General features: G+C 43.2%; 1 protein-coding gene and 1 long non-coding RNA gene across 2 annotated transcripts in view; both read left to right on the top strand.

The window, feature by feature from the left end:
- Window positions 1-13911, top strand: part of pxdnl (peroxidasin like) — a 498663-nt gene that overhangs the window by 229601 nt on the left and 255151 nt on the right. The gene's annotated exons all lie outside the window — the stretch shown is intronic.
- On the top strand, window positions 1780-4418 carry LOC116972247. Its single transcript, XR_004411747.1, has 3 exons — window positions 1780-1891; window positions 3740-3747; window positions 4408-4418. It is a non-coding gene; the product is annotated as an uncharacterized LOC116972247 (long non-coding RNA).

Here is a 13911-nt window from a genome sequence, read left to right as displayed (position 1 = left end):
ACCATGGGCCTCTTGGCTGCTTCTCTGATCAATGCTCTCCTTGCCCGGCCTGTCATTTTAGGTGGACGACCATGTCTTGGTAGGTTTGCAGTTGTGCCATACTCTTTCCATTTTCGGATGATGGATTGAACAGTGCTCCGTGAGATGTTCAAAGCTTGAGATATTTTTTTATAACCTAACCCTGCTTTAAACTTCTCCACAACTTTATCCCTCACTTGTCTGGTGTGTTCCTTGGGCTTCATGATGCTGTTTGTTCACTAATGTTCTCTAACAAACCTCTGAGGCCTTCACAGAACAGCTGTATTTATACTGAGATTAGATTACACACAAGTGGACTCTATTTACTAATTAGGTGACTTCTGAAGGCAATTAGTTGCACTGGATTTTATTTAGGGGTATCAGGATAAAGGGGGCTGAATACCTTTGCACACCACACTTTTCAGTTTTTTATTTGTAAAAAAATTTGAAAACCATGTATCATTTTCCTTCCACTTCACAATTATGCGCCACTTTGTGTTGGTCTATCACATAAAATCCCAATAACATACATTTACGTTTGTGGTTGTAACGTGACAAAATGTGGAAAAGTTCAAGGGGTATGAATACTTTTGCAAGCCACTGTATATCACAAACAACAACGGTTCCAGCACAGATCTCTGCAGAACTCCACTGACCTCAGACATCCAGCTTGAATACAGCCCTTCCACCACAACCCTCTGTCTTCTATTAATAAGACAGTTAATCTACACACATTTTCCAATTCATAATCTTTTCCTAACCTTGGTTAATTATCAACAGATTTTGAGTCCTAGATACTGGATTATACTTTCTGGTAGATATTGTTGACTTACTACTGAAATGACTAATGCCATAACCAAAGGCTACATACACACTCTGACTCCAGGCAAGAAAACAAACTATCAACATTGTTCCATATCTCTTGATGCATTATTCCTTATTGATTGCTGTTATGATCCAAGCATCCTTTTCACTCAGCAGAAACCTGGAAGTTTGAACTCACAAAGGTTCTACAACTACATGTAAGAAGAACACTGGATTCAAGCCTTGATCTGAATCAGACATAACATGTAGCCTGCAAATTATAAAAAAAAAAAATCAGCTTCATTTCTGTCTTTGGGCTGATTCTCCTCACAAACCTGGCAACACTGACATAAGGTGAGCAGAATAGTTGGCACAATGCAGGACATTTTTTGGGTACCTGTAAAGGTAATTCCACTTCAGTTTAGTTTAGTTTATTGTCACGTGTTCCGAGGTACAGTGAAAAGCTGTATTGTGCAAAATACAGCCATTAAAGTGTATAGATAAGGGAATAGTGTTAGTGCAAAGTGAAGTCAGCAAAGTCCAATCAAGGATAGTCTGAGGGTCACCAATGAGGTAGATAGTAGTTCAGCGCTGCTCTGGTTTGATGAGTAAACATAGAAAATAGATGCATTCGCCCCTTTGAGCCAGCACCACCATTCAATATGATCATGGCTGATCATTCAAAATCAGTACCTTGTTCCTGCTTTTCCCCCAAATCCCTTGATTCCTTTAGCCCCAATAGCTATATCTAACCTTCTCATCCAGTGAATTGGCCTCCACTGCCTGCTGGGGCAGATAATTCCACAGATTTACAACTCTCTGGGTGAAAATGTTTTTCCTCATCTCAGTCTTAAATGGCCTAACCCTTATTCTTAAACCATGACCCCTGGTTCTGGACTTCTCCCAACATGATGAACATTTTTCCTGCGTCTAGCCTGTCCAATCCCTTAAGAATTTTATGTTTCCATAAGATATCCTCTCATCCTTCCCAAATTCCAGTGAATACAAGCCCAGTCGACCCATTCTTTCATCATATGTCAGTTTTGCCGCTCCGGGAACTAACCTGTTTGTGGGTTAGATTGATTATTCTTGGGCTTGGGAAGCCCCACCCTACCATTCTGCTCTTTACCATTCTCAAAATGAACATGTAGAAAACATGTTGATTTCACCCCACAGTGGCTTCGGTGGTCTCCACTTTAAAAACAATCAGAAGGAAGTTGTATATTGGACTGGGGTTAATATCAGAAACATGATGGCGTTTTAAATCAAAATTACTTCTCGGGCAAAGGGGTCGATAAGTAGAGCAATCTGCTGCAGACCAATAGTAAATAACTCAGTAAAGGCAAGTACTATAAGAACGTGTTAATCCAGAATGAAAATGTATTCTAATCACATCTTCATTTCCAATGAACGGAAAAGCTATTTGTTGATCAAATTAAATATAAAACGTGAAGTAAAATTTATGATTGATCATTTTATTAATTCTTTTCGTACACTCTGTCTGTAACAAATAGACAACTTTGCACTTTGTTATGTCCTGAAAATTAAATAAAATACATTTTGATTAAAAAAAAAATCATATGTGAAAACCAAAGCAACTCAACCATGAACCATTATTGCCTTAAATGGTATCTCCAATAATCTACAATACGATACGATACAATAAAACCTTATTCATACCCGGAGGGAAATTGGTCAGCTGACCGTCACAACACACAAGGCACACAAACACTTGAAATTAAAAGTGAAAACAAAAATGAAAAGACAAGCGACTGTTGGCTGGCTGCCTTGTTCACAGCGCCTTCACCTTGAACAAATGAACAAACAAACAAACAAACCCAGACTTATCCCCTGGGCGGAGGTTTCTAAACTATAGTGCCCCTCCCCTCCCCCACACCAGGCCCCCCATCGCCCCTCACAGCGGTCCCCACTCGCCATCCCCGTTGTTTTTCTCTCCCCCCTCACGCTCATCGACTGGGCCCCACCATCACCGAGGCTCCCGTTGCCGCCAAGGCCCACATTGCCGCTGAGGCACCCACTGCCACTGCCGAGTCACCTGCTGCTGCCGCCAAGTCTCCCGCTGCTGCTGCTGCTGCTGCTGAGGCTCCCATCGCCGCCACCGCTGATGCTCCTTCAGCCCAGACAGGTCTCGTCACCTGGCTTCACTGCAGTCCCTTGGGAGGCCTGTGGGGTGAGTTCAGCCTACTCGGGCGCAATCCAGTCTTCTGTCGTCATTCTGGTTGTCGGCAGCAAGTGTTCGTTGAGTGGATCAGGCCCGCGTGGGTCCCCGGGACACTCCCGCCGCGAGAGTGGCTCTGCGGGAATCTATCCTCCTTATTGTTCCTTACAATTCATACAATCCACTTCCCGAACAAGAATATTATTTCAAATAACTCTACACTTCTCAGTTCCCTCGTGACTGCTCAACGTTCAGGGGGAATTTGGATCTTTAATCAGAGTTTACTGGACTTTATCTTGCACTATATGTTATTCCCTTCATCCTGTATCTGTACACTGTGGATGTCTCGATTGCAATCATGTATAGTCTTCCCGCTGACTGGATAGCACACAACAAAACGTTTTTCTCTGTACCTCAGTAAGCTAAACTAAACTAAAAAAAACAAAACTATATCATTTCCTAAGTCTCTTGACTAAAGTTTGAATAGAGCAACATACATTTTCTTTTTAGTCCATAATGATTTAGACAATTTTACTTACATTATGTGATTAAGCCCAGAGAGATAATCACATTTCAGACAAAGCATTGGAGGAATCAGTGGACCAGGCATTATCTCGCATGGACTGGACAGGTTACTTTTTTGCGTTGACCTAGAACTTCGCCAGTCCATTTCCTCCGTAGATGCTGCCTGATCTGCTGATTTTTCCCCAGCACTTTGTGTTTTGCTCAAGATTCCAGCATCTGCAGTTTCTTTTGTCTCCATTAGAAAAAGCATTTATTGATGATGAAATTCGAATGACCTTCAATACATCAGCCCAGCCTTTATTGATAAAATATTTATTTGAAGATCAAAACGTGGGTTCTAATCCAAAACGCACACTCTACCAGGAAATGGTGATCTCTGATTCTGCTTCAAACTTGAATAACAGTAGCCATCACTTGGCACTGGAATTATATAATCAAACTTTATCTGTAAAATCTTACGTGCATTGGAACGAAAGGCAAACTGACGTCAGTATTTACTCCCAGACCAATCATCCCAACAATCCAGCAGGTCGGAAGAAGGGTCTCGATCTGAAACATCATCTATTCCTTTTCTCCAGAGATGCTGCCTGATCCGCTGAGTTACTCCAGCATTTTGTGTCTATCCCAGCACTCCATCAGGTGGCTCCAGTGAGGAGGCAAGGTTGTTCACATGCCAGAAACCAGGCTCCCACCCCCCCAAAAAAGGGAGATATTCAGGTCTACAGACGTAAAGACTCACATCCCCCCCCAAATCTCGGACCTCCCAAGCTGGAAAATATGCATTTGGGATACATAAGATGATGTTGAGACCTCTAAGTCCATCTATCAGTAGCACACAGAAGCCCAAGGCAAGTGGCAGAATGAATATACCACCAAACCAGCTCACTCCATCAGGCTCTGCCTAACACAGAATCTGCGGTTCAAACATTAGTCACCTCACAACCTGAGGGTTTAGTAAAGTACTAAAAGGGTGTAAACCAAGCTTTAGGGATTGCACTCTTGCCACTTGGGCAAACAATTGTGGATATAGGCCCATTCTGGACTCTTGAAATCCAGTCCAACATTTAAATGTCCCATATGTACTCCACTGTTGGGTTTAGTGCCAATTATCCTTCTGTATAACAGTTTGCAGTTCTGTTCGCAGTTTCGGTCTCCAAATTTGAGGAAGGACATTCTTGCTATTGAGGGACTGCAGCGTAGGTTCTCCAGGTTAATTTTCGAGATGGCGGGACTGTCATATGTTGATAGAATGGAGCGGCTAGGCTTGTATACTCTGGAACTTAAAAGGATGAGAGGGGATCTTATTGAAACACATTATTTACGGTTTGGACACGCTAGAGGAAGGAAACATGTTCCCGATGTTGGGCGAGAATCAGGGGCCACAGTTTAAGAATAAGGGGTAAGCCATTTAGAACGGAGATGAGGAAACACTTTTTCACACAGAGAGTTGTGAGTCTGTGGAATTCTCTGCCTCAGAAGGTGGTGGAGGCCGGTTCTCTGGATACTTTCAAGAGAGAGTTAGATAGAGCACTTGAAGATAGCAGAGTCAGGGGATATGGTGAGAAGGCAGGAACGGGGTACTGATTGTGGATAATCAGCCATGATCACATTGAATGGCTGTGCTGGCTCAAAGGGCCGAATGGCCTACTCCTGCCCCTATCATCTATTGTCTATTGTCTATCTTGGAGAAAAAGGCACGCTGTCTTGGGGAGAACATACAAACGCGATATAGAGAGCATCCTTAGTCGGGATCGAACCCAGATCTCCAGCACTGCAAGAGCAGTCTTCTTCTTATCGAGTCCACACACGAGATTAGAAGTTGTTCAGCCAGAGCTGAACACACTTCTCGGCATCTGCACAATGGTGTCTGTCTTGCGCTTCTTGTGCTTCTTGTGCGTGGTGGTGGAAAGATTGGTTGAAACAGGGCCGCGACGTGAATGCTCTTTCCTTGGCCCCTGTAAGAGCAGTAAGGCAGCAGCTCTACCGCTGCAACACCGTGCAGCCCAACATATCCAAACTTATTGCAAGAATGATAAAATATTAGAACTTTACCTAAGCATCAGGACTTCACTTTCACAATTTTATCTTTCAGAATTTACCTTTAGTTAGTTAGTTAGTTTAGTTTAGTTTAGGGATACAGAAACAGGCCCAGAACCAGGGGTTACAGTTTAAGAATAATGGGTAGGCCATTTAGTATTGAGGAAAAACATTTTCACCCAGAGAGTTGTGAATCTGTGGAATTCTCTGCCACAGTAGTCAGTGGAAGCCAATTCACTGGATGTTTTCAAGTGAGAGTTAGATTTGGCTCTTAGGGCTAAAGGAATCAAGGATAAAAGGGAAAAAAAGCAGGATCAGGGTACTGATTTTGGATGATCAGCTATAATCATATTGAATGGCGATGCTGGCTCGATGTGCCAAATATCCTATTTTCTATGTTTCTATGACCAGTGATCCTCGCATATTAACACTACCCTACACACATTAGGGACATTTTTTTTTACATTTACCAACCAATTTATCTACATACCAGTGGGTCCTTGGAGTGTGGGAGGAAACCAAAGATCTCGGAGAAAACCCATGCGGTCACGGGAAGAATGTACAACCTGTAGTCAGGATCAAACCCGGGTCTCCGGTGCTGCAAGCGCTGTAAGGCAGTAACTCTACCGCTGTGCCACCGTGCCGCCCTCTAACATCACCTGCTATTCATGTCCTCAGAGTATTGTAATTTTATAAACTTACATACACTTACCTTTTTTGTTCCCTTAACTTTTCCCTTCACAAATTAATCGCTCAGCAACTTACTATCCACTCCATACTCATTTCTTAAATACTTAGTTGAATATTGGACATCAACCAAGTGATTTGCGATCATCTAGGTGATCATTCTACTGATCAACCTTAGTATAGGAAGGAACTGCAGATGATGATTTAAATCGAAGATAGACACAAAGTGCTGAGTAACTCAGCGGGACAGGCAGCCTCTCTGGAGAGGGGAAATGGATGACATTTTGGGTCAAGACCCTTCTTCAGACTCAAGTCTTCTGAAGAATAGTCTGAATAAAGTTCTCGACCCAAAATGTCACCAATTCCTTCTCTCTATATGTGCTGCCTGTCCCGTTGAGTTACTCCTGCATTTTGTGTCTATCTTTGATCAACCTTAGTGATTGGTGCCTCTTGCATGCAGTCAGTGGACTATTTATGCATGCTTTGCTAATCAGGGGATTGTGCATTGGTATGACAATACTCTGCTGGACTGTTTGTTAGAGAAGAATTTCACTGTGCATTTGCACAGGTAACAAAAAAGCACAATTGAGCCATTTTCCAACAAGTGCCTGTGACTCCAATTACTTTTAATTGATGCATCACTTGAGCATCAAGTATCAGACTACAAACTCATTTTCAGTTTCACCTTCAGTTAATTCATGACAATTCCTTGTAGATGTTTGTTTTACATGATTCAAAGGTCCATTGTTCAATCCACGCTGTTCAATCTTTGATATCAATAAATTGGTTATTAAGGGACAGTACATAATCCATTGGTGTAGGGTAAGGTTCCTGTGACATCCTTTAGGTCAAAAGATGGGGATATTCAAGCAAAGATCGTTGTTAAGAGAATTAAGGGAAATGGGGGTTAGTGCAAGAAAGTGGTGCTGAAAGAATCAGCCATGATACTGAGAGGGTGAGCAGGTGTGTGGGAAAATCACAATTCCCTTTCCTATTTCTACTTGTTCTGTACTGATGTGCTTATATACGTAGGAAGGAACTGCAGATGCTGGTGTATACCAAAGATAGACAAAAAGCTGGAGTAACTCAGTGGAACAGGCAGCATCTCTGGAGAGAAGGAATGGATGATGTTTCGGGTCAAGACCCTTCTTCAGACTGATGTCAGGGGAGACAGAGATACATAGATCAGTATGTGTAAGATGTGAAAATAGGACAAAGGGAATAAAGGTCAAGGAAAATGTACAATAGATCATTGTTAGCTGGGTGTTAGCTGCTTTTCTTATTCTCTGATCACAGCAAAGTGATAAAATGAGGGTCTCGACCCGAAATGTCACCCATTCCTTCTCTATAGAGATGCTGCCTGTCCAGCTGAGTTACTCCAGCATTTTGTGTCTATCTTCGATGTTCTTATATATCTGAGCAGGGTTGTCCTTTGTTTGTACTGACTTCTGATTTGAATATCAAATGAAACAATAAAAGTAATTCAAAAATAATTCTCCCATCAATGTCAAAAAATTCTGAAATAATTTTAGTTTAGAGATAAAGCGTGGAAGCAAGCATTCGGCCCACCAAGTCCATGCCATCCAATGATCACATGTACATTAGTTCTATCCTACACACTGGAAAAATTTACAGAAGCCAATTAACGTACAAACCTGCATGTCTTCGGAAAGTGGGCGGAAACCGAGGCACCCAAAGAAAATTTGCGTAGTCACAGGGAGAACGTACAAACTGTGTACAGACAAAATCCATAATCAGGATCAAACCCGGGTCTCTGGCGCTGTAAGGCAGCAAGTTTACCGCTGTGCCACTGTGCAGTGTAAGATCAGTAATCCTATACATTTCAATCTCCCCCAGCAAAGGATTATTAATGCATTAAAGAGGATTCAGGGCAGTCTGGAAACATTTCCATACAACCTGTTAATAGATTTCCCATAATATTATAATTAAATGCATTTTGGATCGTTATTACTCCAGTGCCATTGAGTTAATGCAAACGATATTTGTGGAATAGAACCAGCCAAGACCAATACCCTGGAATCATATGGTACGCAAAATTGCTGGGGAAACTCAGCGGGTGCAGCAGCATCCTTCGATACCTTCGATATTCCAGCATCTGCAGTTCCCTTTTGAACGCCTGGAATCATATGGATTATTTGTTTTCCTAGGAGATTAAAGAAGGAATTTATCCATTAAACACTGTGACCGACAGAAGATTAGGACTGTGCAAGCCTTTCAGATAAATTGAGGTGATTTAAAGATAGCACAGTTTATGCATGCCAGACAGGCCGAGAAATTGCACTTTCTATTTTCTCTGCATTTGAACAGCAGGTTGGGTCACACAATTGTATGAGTAAGATATCCAATTAAAACTTCACACTGATGGTGACACTAATATAGTTGGTTTCAGTACGGACACTTCCCTATTGATGTGCTGCCAGTTCTCGAACATTGTAGTATGAAGCACAGCCGGTGTTATCTATGCTGGCAGCATTTGAAGGGATATATCACTATACAAACAATATTCTTCCAGCTCCAGGGGATTGAATGAATGAAAAAACTATGTTACGAAGGATGTGGCAGTCAGAGCAACCTGATAGGCTGATGAATAATAAACCCAGCAGGGCGCATACTTATTTTGTATGTGACCACAGTGACCCACCAGGTTTGAAGCTAAGCACTCCTGGCAGGATGTTGCAAAAATGGTGCATGTAAAGACAGGGGGTAGTTTTTGAATGCTTGCTCATTCAACAAGCCTGTAATTCAGGCGAAAGTATGTGACTGCTCTGCCTGCAATAATCACAAGACCAGGAAGTTGAGATTGAATGTAACGCTGACTTTAAAGGGCAAAGCAATCGCGGCAGAAAGGATGCACTTGAGGCTGTATAATGTCACAGGTCTCAGGTGTGGGCATGTAAACAGCACAGCTTCAGGAGAAATGGGTAGCTAAAGTCTGATTATTTTGTGAATAAAGGAAAACTGCCATTTTCAAACCGACATGGCTGAATATCTCACAACAGATTAATTTTGTATAGCAAAGAACTGCAGATGCTGGTTTAAATCGAAGGTAGACACAAAATGCTGGAGTAACTCAGCGGGACAGGCAGCATCTCTGGAGAGAAGGAATGGGTGACGTATTCGGGTCGAGACCCTTCTTCAGACTAATTTTGCAGCTTGTTCTAGCATTGCTGGGCACCAGGGGAAGTTTGATGCTGGATATAATGCTGGTGGAAACAAAATCCCTACTGAAATATGAGGATGCCGATTTTTCCCCCCAGTAATATTCACTATTGATCCAGTATTTTTTAGAGCTGTGCAAATTGATTTCTGTCCTCTGACTTTCTGATATTATGTGCTCTGTTTACAAGACACAGAATCTTTAATCGAGCAACCAAATTTAGTTTGCTTTAACATAACTCTTTTCAATTTAGAAAATTGACTCGGAATTCCAATTTTGCATTATAACATCAAAGCAGGCTACATATATCTGACTGTATCTGAGCTGCACTAATTGGCACCTTCATGAACAGTATTTGCATTCCGCTTCAAACTACATTGCAGATTGAACACTTTTCATTGCCTGCCCACAGCACCATTGTTCCATCCATTCATTGTTCTCTTCATTCATTTATCTCCACATATTGCATTTCCTATGTGATACATTCACCAGAATCACACCTTTCAAATGACTACATCCTCCAGAACCACAGTCTGCAAGTGTGACAATCACCAGCTAATACATTAGCATGCCATAAATGTTTTCTTGTCACAAAATCATAGATCTTTCCATAATTACAGTTTGCAATAGCCTTTCTTGACTGGCCAAATCTTTCAAATTTCAATACATCTGTTCTCTTCATCACAGTTCATCTAACAGTGTGACTCCTTGGCATTTCTCTTCCATTGGGCTTTATTTACAACAACACATTATCAAGGAGGTAATAGATGGAATAATGCATCAATAGTGCATCATCTTAACGTAGCTTTACCTGTCAAAAACACTTACTGATACTCATGTGATAAATCACGGTGTAATTCTTTTTCTTGCATTCCTTGCCAAGGTATGCAAATAGTTGCCCATAAGGGTGCTTACGAAGTTACAAATTCCCCTCCCCCCGACCGCACCAGTTCCCCCTTTTACCCCCCCCCCCCCAACCCCCCTCCCTCTAGGCTGTCTCCCCACGCCGGGTCCTCCATTGTTCATTGTTCTTCACGACTGTCCCCCCACATCGGGTCCCCATTGCTCTTCCCCCTCCCTCACGGAGGTCCCCCCATGCTGGGTCCTCCTTTGTTCCTTCCCTCGGCAGTGGCGTCCTCACTTCCATGGGTCCGTCCTCGTCCGTCGGTGCCTTCATCGGTTGCCGCTCCGACCCCTGCACTAACGCTGCTGGGTCCTCTCCGAACACCTCCATAGCACCGACCCAGGTCCCAGCCGCAGGCTCCGCATACGCAGGGGCCTGCCATGGGCTCCATCGACCCGCGAGGCTCAGGCCCACGAGGCATCTCTGCCGGAAGATCCACAATACCCATTTATAATGTCCTAGTTTAATGTTTCCACTGTTAGGGTGCACTTTGGAAATTTGTATGTAAGAAATAGATATTAGACAATAGGCGCAGGAGTAGATCATTCGGCCCTTCAAGCCAGCACCATTAAATAAGCTACAAAGAATGAATACGCGGCTTTCACTTCTTCATTGAGTAGTGATTAAGCAGAATCACTCCACCACCACCACCTATCTTTACACAGGTGAAGTTAGTCATGCAGCACAGAAACAGGTCTCCGGCCAAACTCATCCATACCAACCAGAACCTATGTTCACCTTGTACAGTTTTTCCTTTAACTTCTTCCAAATTAAAGATATAGTGATTGGAACCTACAGCCAGTGGCAAAAAAGGTATATGGTATGTATGCATGTCTTCAATAGACAGGTCATTGAGTATAAGAGGCAGGAGGTCATGATGCAGCTCGATAAGGCATTAGTTAGGCCACATTTAGAGTAGAGCATGCATTCCTGGTAGCCCCATTGCAGGGAGGATGTGGAGGCTTTGGAGAGGGTGCATATAAAGTTTATTAGAATGCTACCTGGATTAGATGGTGTCAGTTACAAGGTGAGATTAGTCAAACTTGGATTGCTTTCTCTCTAACGCTGGCGGTTGAGGGGAGATCTGATAGAAGTATATACAATTCTGAGAGGCATAGACCGAACAAACAGTCAAAACATGTTTCCTAGGGTGGAAATATCAAAGACTAACTGGCACAGCTTTAAAGTGAAAGGTGTAAAGATTAAATGAGATGTGTAGGGCAAGTTGTTTTACACAGAGGGTGATGCGTGACTGGAAAACAATGGCAGGTGGTCGTAAAGGCAGACACAATATTGGTGTTTAAGGGGCTTTTGGGATATACATGGAATTGAGGGATATGAATCATGTGCAGGCAGATAAGATTAGTTTATCTTGGCATTATGTTCCACACAGACATTTTGGAATGGAAAGGGCCTGTTCCTGTGTTTACTTTTTTATGGTGTATGTACATAAGTGCAAACTATAATAAACAGATCCAACAGAAGATTTTTGACTTGAAACATTAACTCTGTTTCTCTTTCCACGGACGCTGCCTGATCTGCAGAGTGTTTCCTACGTTGTCTGTTTTCAGTTCAGATTTCTATCTGTAGCTATTTGATTTTCATTTACTGGGTCGAAAGTAAGCCTGCCCATTCCAATATGGGATGTGTAATGTTTGACCATCTGAATGAATGACTTGGATGACCAGGCCCTTTCTCCCCCCGGTCCCCTCTCTCCCTGGGCCCTCAATGACCCGGCACCCTCTCTCCCCCTTCCTCCAAGGAAAAATGATTAAAAAAAACAAATTAACACATGTTGAGTGAGTACAAATGCTGGTATATATGAGGTTCTGGGTATCTTGGTATATAAAACAGAAAGGGATCTTTTGCAGGTGAAGCACTGAAGTAATAAGTCTGATGGAAAGCTGGTCTTTATTGCATTGAGAAGAAAATTAAAATATGGAAGTTTTGTAGGGGTTTGATGACAGTACTGTGCATCATTGCGCGATTTCGTCAATTGAAGATTGTTGATTATCTTTTCATCATAGTAAGAAATCAGGGCCAATTTTTTTTTTTGCCACTTCAGCATATAATTTATCAATCAGAATTGTTACATTCTCTGTAATCTAGCCTGCTGCAATATGGGAAATCATCCTTCGGTTTGGCAAATTACGATAGAACTTTATTTATCCTAGGAGGAAGTAAAGAACACTGCATTCCGAGTCAATATTCGTGACCGCTTAAATATCTTTAAAGTGCTTTTAATTGAAATGTTATTGCAGGTTGTCACCAATTCAGAAGATAGACACAAAGTGCTGGAGTAACTCAGCAGGTCAGGCAGCATCTTGGGAGGAAAAGGATCGGTGACATGTCGGGTCAGGAGCCCTTTTCAGACCAGACACAAAGCGTCACCCATCCTTTTTCTCCAGAGATGCTGCCCGACCTGCTGAGTTATTTCAGCACTCTGTGTCTATATCTGGTATAAACCAGCAGCTGCTGTCCCTTAGTTTTTATATTGTGACCAATTTACCCACACTAAGGCCTTGTAGGTAATGAATAAGGCAGAGAATCAGATTAAGATCCTGTAAACACTCTATCCCCTACTCCCAATTCCTCCGTCTAAGCTGCATCTACGCCCAGGATGAGGTTTTCCATACCAGGTCATCGGAAATGTCCTCATTCTTTGTGAAACGGGGATTCCCCTCTTCCATTATAGATGAGGCGCTCACTCGGGTATCCTCGATATCCCGCAGCTCCTTTCGTGCTCCCCCTCCCTCCCAATTCATAACAAGGTCAGAGTCCCCCTTGGCCTCACCTTTCACCCCATCAGCTGTCTCATACAGCATATAGGTAATCCTTCAACATTTTCGCCACCTCCAACGGGATTCCACTACTGGCCACATCTTCCCATCTCCACCTCTTTCTGCTTTCTGCAGAGACCGTTCCCTCTGCAACTCCCTGGTTAACTCGTCCCTTCCGACCCAACCACCCCCTCCCCAGGTACTTTCCCTTGCAACCGCAGGAGATGCAACACCTGTCTCTTTACCTCCCCCCTCGACTCCATTCAAGGACTCCGACAATCTTTCCAGGTGAGGCAGACGTTCACTTGCACCTCCTCCAACCTCATCCACTGTATCCGCTGTTCCAGGTGTCAACTTCTCTACATCGGCGAGATCAAGAGCAGGCTCGGCGATTGTTTCGCTCAACACCTCCGCTCAGTCCGCCTTAACCTACCTGATCTTCCGGTTGCTCAGCACTTTAAATCCCATTCCCAGGGGGGGGGGGGGGGGGGGGAGAGGGGGGGGGGGAGGAGAGGGGGGGGGGGGAGAGTGTCCCCCTCCCATTGGTATGGAACATTTGCATTTTTCAGCTTGAAATTGTGCAATATGGTGCATACTGTAACGAGTCTTTTAACTTACACTTGAATGCAATATATATGCTTTAAATTGGATTGGAGCGTTTTTGAAAGGGGGGAGGCTGTGCGATCACTGATCACTGGCCTTGGGGGTACCCGGTGAGGGAGTGGAGCAACCGAGTGGGGAGAGGGCGTGGAAAAAGGGTGTCCCTCCTTCCAGGGTAGGAACTTTTTGAAATTTGATG

This window comes from Amblyraja radiata, chromosome 4 (genome assembly GCF_010909765.2).
Source record: "Amblyraja radiata isolate CabotCenter1 chromosome 4, sAmbRad1.1.pri, whole genome shotgun sequence".
NCBI classification, from domain to species: Eukaryota; Metazoa; Chordata; class Chondrichthyes; order Rajiformes; family Rajidae; genus Amblyraja; species Amblyraja radiata.
Note: the sequence above shows the minus strand (reverse complement) of the source record. Positions and strands in the feature narration are given on the sequence as shown.